The 5,719-nt window shown below is 57.2% G+C and overlaps 1 non-coding gene across 1 annotated transcript; it reads right to left on the bottom strand.

Moving 5' to 3' along the window:
- Window positions 1–217: 217 nt before the first annotated feature.
- LOC131866351 (5S ribosomal RNA) lies at window positions 218–336 on the bottom strand. The gene has a single exon (XR_009364970.1). It is a non-coding gene; the product is annotated as a 5S ribosomal RNA (ribosomal RNA).
- Window positions 337–5,719: the final 5,383 nt, after the last annotated feature.

The raw sequence follows: 5,719 nt of genomic DNA, 5'->3' as shown, positions 1-5,719 counted from the left end.
GCGCGCGCAGCACCTCGGGCGCACCGGGGTGCGCGCACAACGCCCGGGTTGCACCGTGGCCTGTGTGCTCGGGGCGCCTCGGGTGCGCGCTCGGTGTCGCCCCCGCGCGCGCGGTAGTGCGGGCAGCGCACCCCGGCCCGGCCCGGCCCCGACGAGAACGCAAACGGGCAAAAGGTTTATTCAAATAGCATTGCGACGCCCGGCGAAAAACTAAAAAAGGGTGCAACACCGGGACTTCCCGGGAGGTCACCCATCCCAGTACTACTCCGGCCCAAGCGCGCTTAACTGCGGAGTTCTGATGGGATCCGGTGCACTAACGCTGGTATGATCGCACCCGTTATGAGCTTGTCGCAGTGTGTACTTAGCAAACCGCGACCCACGTGCGAATCCACCCCGGCCACCCACCCCCGTCGAGGTGCACACCCTCCCTCGCGAAGTGCGCCCCGTTCGCCAAGTGTGAGCCCTGCCCGGGTGCGCGCACCTTGCTAGGGCGTCGGGTGTGCACCCGGCCCGGCCTACGTGCGTGCACCTGGAGGGGGCGTCGTGTGCGTGCAGTGTCCCGTCTGCAACGCGGTGCCCACACACCACCTCGGGCGCAACGACCTGCGCTCACATGTGGGCCGAGTGCACCTTGGTGCATGTTCGGGGCGCCTCGGGTGCACGCTCGATCTTGCCCTGGTGCACCAAGGCGCTCGGTTTGCCCCGGGTGCGCACTTGGTGCAAGGTGGGCACCCAAAATAGGGATCAAGCACCAAAACACAAGTTTCGGGATGCAAAATGGGACCCAAGGACCACAAATGCGTTCCAAGACCCATGATGGGTCCACGAGAACAAAAATGTGTTCCGAGACTTAATAAACAAATATTGGGTTTTAGGAGAAGAAACATGCTCTGATGCCCAAAACGAGAATCGACCCCGAAAAGGCCACAGGCCAAAAGTGGGATGCGAGACAAAAAAAAATGGGACCCGAGGACCAAAATTGGGTTCCCAGGTCGAAGACAGGGCAACCGGACAAGAAACGACCTCTAAGGCTCGAAATGAGTCCCGACGACTAAAACTTGACAAGAAGCACCCATCAGGCACCCAACTCGACACCCATGGGATGCCGACCCACCCGGGCTTCCACCTAGCACACCTTGGCACCCACCCACCCTCGCACCCAACCTCGCACCCAACTTAGCACCTTTGAACCCACATTGGCACTCACCCTGACCCTGGCACCTTGGAACCCACATTGGCACTCACCTTGACCCTGGCACCCACCTTTGCACTCACCTTGGGACCCACCCTGGCTCCCACCTCGGCACCCACCCAGACACCCACCTTGGTTCCTTGGCACCCACCTTGGATCCTTGGCACCCACCCCGACACCCACCTTGGCACGCAACTTGGCTACTTGCCACCCACCTTGGCTCCTTGACGCCCACCCCGACAACCACCCCGTGACCTACCCTGGCTAGGGTTGGTGCACACCCACCCTGGTGCCCACCTTGGCACCCACCCTATGACCCACCTTGGCACGCACCTTAGTACCCACCCCGTTACCCACCCTAGGACCCACCCCGTGACCCACCTTGGCCAGGGTGGGTGCACCCACCCTGGTGCCCACCTTGGCACCCACCCATCCTAGCACCCAGCCTGTGACCGGGCTTGGAACCCAACCTTGCACCCGCACCCGTCTTGGCCAGTGTGGGTGCGCACCCATCCTGGCACCCACGTTGTGACACACCCTTTAACCCACGCACCCTAGCACCCACGTTGGCACCCACCTTGGAACCCAACCTAGCAACTTGGCACCCACCCCGTGACCCACCTTGGCATCCACCATAGCAGTCGCCGACTTGGCACCCACCTCGGCACCCACCTTGACACTTGTGGACCCACCTTGCCACTCACCCTAGCATCGACCCATCCTAGCACCCACCCTGGCACCTTTGCACCCTAGCACTCACCCATCCTAGCACCTAACCTGTGACCCACCTTGACACTCACCCTCGCACCCACCTTGGAACCCAACCTAGCACCCACCCACCCTGACACCAACCCTAGCACCTACCCACCCTTGCACCCACCCTGTGACCCATCTTGGCACCCACCCATCCTACCACTCAACCTATCACCCACCTTCTCACCCACCTTGGCATCCACCTTAGCACCCACCCACACTGGCACCTTGGCACCCACCTCGGGCAAGGTGGGTGCACACCCACCCTGGCACCCAATTTAGAACCCACCGAGCATGTTACCCACCTTGGCACCCACATTGCAGCCCACCCTAGTACCCACCCTATGACCCACATTGGCATCCACACCCTAGCACCCAGGCACCTCGACACCCGCCTTGACACCCACCCTAGCACTGAACCTGTGACCCACCTTGGAACTCACCCTAGAACCCACCCACCCTGTGAACCACCTTGGCATCCACCTTAGCACCCACCCACCTTGGCACCCACTCTAGCACTCACCCATCCTAACACCCAACTTGTTACCCACCTTGGCACCCGCCCTCGCGTCCACCTTGAAACCCACCCTAGCACCCACCCACGCAGGAGCCCACCTTGGCACCCAACCTAACACCCACGCATCCTGGCACCCAACTTGTGACCCACCTTGGAACCCACCCTAGTACCCACCTTTGAACCCACTATATCACCAACCCACCTTGGCACCCACCCTATGACCCTCTTTGGAATCCACCCTAGCACGCACCCACCCTGGCACCCACCATGGAGCGCACCCTAGCACCCACCCACCTCGGCACGCACCTCAACACCCACCTTGGTGTGCGCACTGCGCCAACCTCTCAAAGACCCTATGTGGTGCGCTCCAAAGTGTACACCTTTGGTGCGCTCCAAGGTGCGCACCTTTGGTGCACACCGAGGTGCACACCAAAGTGTGCACCGAGGTGAGCACCAAAGTGCACTCCAGGGTGCACACCAAGGCGTGCACCTTTGGTGCGGTCAATGCAAACGAATTCGGAAGTTGGGGTCGATGTCCTAATCGCTGCTGCAGACTACACGTATGAGAATCGGACAAATAGCTTTATATAGGGGAGGTGTTGCGTTTGATGGGTCGACTCCCCTGGTTGTGTGCACTGCACCAACTTCAAAGACCCTGTCTTGTTTAAGAAGTCAAAAGTTGGGGTGGATGTCCTAATCATTGCTGCAGTCTACGCATGTATGAGAATCAGACAAATAGCTTATATAGGGGAGGTGTTGCATTCGGTGGGTTGACTCCCCTGGTTGTGCGCACTGCGCCAACCTCAAAGACCCCGCATAGCAGAAGAAGTCGGAAGTCGGATTTTGGTGAGCACCAAGGCGTGCACCTTTGGTGCGGTCAACGCAGACGAATTCAGAAGTTGGGGTGGATGTCCTAATCGTTGTTGCAGGCTACACATGTATGAGAATCAGACAAATAGCTTATATAGGGGAGGTGTTGGGTTTGATGGGTCAACTCCCTTGGTTGTGCGCATTACGCCAACCTCAAAGACCTTGTTTTCGTTAAGAAGTCAAAAGTTGGGGTCAATGTCCTAATGGCTCCTGCAGGCTACACATGTATGAGAATCGGACAAATAGCTTATATAGGGGAGGTGTTGGGTTTGATGGGTCGACTCCCCTGGTTGTGCGCATTACGTCAACCTCAAAGACCTTGTTTTCGTTAAGAAGTCAAAAGTTGGGGTCGATGTCCTAATTGCTCCTGTAGACTACACATGTATGAGAATCAGACAAATAGCTTATATAGGGGAGGTGTTGGGTTTGATGGGTTGACTCCCCTAGTTGTTCGCATTACACCAACCTCAAAGACCTTGTTTTCGTTTAGAAGCCGAAAGTTGGGGTCGATGTCCTAATTGCTCCTGCAGGCTACGCATGTATGAGAATCAGACAAATAGCTTATATAGGGGAGGTGTTGGGTTTGATGGGTCGACTCCCCTGGTTGTGCGCATTGCGCCAACCTCAAAGACCCTGCATTGCGGATGAAGTCGAAAGTCAGAGTTTGGTGTGCTACAAGGTGTGGTCGAAGGTGCTCACCTAGGTGTGCACCTTTGGAGCACAGGAAAAGTGCCCTCCAAAAGTGCGCACCTTTGGAGTGCACAAAAGTGCCCTCCAAAAGTGCGCACCTTTGGAGCGCAGAAAAGTGCCCTCCAAAAAGTGCCCTCCAAAAGTGCGCACCTTTGGAGCGCAGAAAAGTGCCCTCCAAAAAGTGCCCTCCAAAAGTGCGCACCTTTGGAGCGCAGAAAAGTGCCCTCCAAAAAGTGCCCTCCAAAAGTGCGCACCTTTGGAGCGCAGAAAAGTGCCCTCCAAAAAGTGCCCTCCAAAAGTGCGCACCTTTGGAGCGCAGAAAAGTGCCCTCCAAAAAGTGCCCTCCAAAAGTGCGCACCTTTGGAGCGCAGAAAAGTGCCCTCCAAAAAGTGCCCTCCAAAAGTGCGCACCTTTGGAGCGCAGAAAAGTGCCCTCCAAAAAGTGCCCTCCAAAAGTGCGCACCTTTGGAGCGCAGAAAAGTGCCCTCCAAAAAGTGCCCTCCAAAAGTGCGCACCTTTGGAGCGCAGAAAAGTGCCCTCCAAAAAGTGCCCTCCAAAAGTGCGCACCTTTGGAGCGCAGAAAAGTGCCCTCCAAAAAGTGCCCTCCAAAAGTGCGCACCTTTGGAGCGCAGAAAAGTGCCCTCCAAAAGTGCGCACTTTTGGTGCGCACCAAGGCGCTGGTTCGGTCGTTGCAGGCGAGTTCGGAAGTTGGGGTCGATGTCCTGAGCGGAGGTGCAAACTACACAGGTGTCGGAATCGGACAAATAGCTTATATAGGGGAGGTGTATGCTTCGATGGGTCGACTCCCCAGGTTGAGCGCACCGCGCCAACCTCAAAGACCCTACGGTATGGATGAAGTCGGAAGTTGGGTCCGATGACCGATTCGATTAGTAGGTATGCTCATGAGGTCGGAATTTGGGTCCGATGACCTGCCATGTGCAGGAAGGCGAATGTTGACACTGTGCGTTGCAAGGTGCACACCAAGGCGCTGGTGCGGTCTTTTTAGTCGAGTTCGGAAGTTGGGGTCGATGTCCTGATCGGAGGTGCAAGCTACACAGGTGTGGGAATCGGACAAATAGCTTATATAGGGGAGGTGTATGCTTCGTTGGGTCGACTCCCCGGGTTGAGCGCACCGCGCCAACCTCAAAGACCCTACGGTATGGATGAAGTCGGAAGTTGGGTCCGATGACCGATTCGATATGTAGGCATACTCGCGAGGTCGGAATTTGGGTCCGATGACCTGCCACGTGCAGGAAGGCGAATGTTGGCACTGTGCGTTGCAAGGTGCGCACCAAGGCGCTGGTTCGGTCGTTGGAGGCGAGTTCGGAAGTTGGGGTCGATGTCTTGATCGGAGGTGCAAACTACACAGGTGTGGGAATCGGACAAATAGCTTATATAGGGGAGGTGTATGCTTCGTTGGGTCGACTCCCCGGGTTGAGCGCACCGCGCCAACCTCAAAGACCCTACGGTATGGATGAAGTCGGAAGTTGGGTCCGATGACCGATTCGATATGTAGGCATACTCGCGAGGTCGGAATTTGGGTCCGATGACCTGCCATGTGCAGGAAGGCGAATGTTGGGACTGTGCGTCGCAAGGTGCGCACCAAGGCGCTGGTGCCGTCGTTGCAGTCGAGTTCGGAAGTTGGGGTCGATGTCCTGGTCAGAGGTGCAAACTACACAGGTGTGGGAATCGGACAAA

The sequence above is a fragment of the Cryptomeria japonica genome, unplaced genomic scaffold (genome assembly GCF_030272615.1).
Source record: "Cryptomeria japonica unplaced genomic scaffold, Sugi_1.0 HiC_scaffold_141, whole genome shotgun sequence".
NCBI classification, from domain to species: Eukaryota; Viridiplantae; Streptophyta; class Pinopsida; order Cupressales; family Cupressaceae; genus Cryptomeria; species Cryptomeria japonica.
Note: the sequence above shows the minus strand (reverse complement) of the source record. Positions and strands in the feature narration are given on the sequence as shown.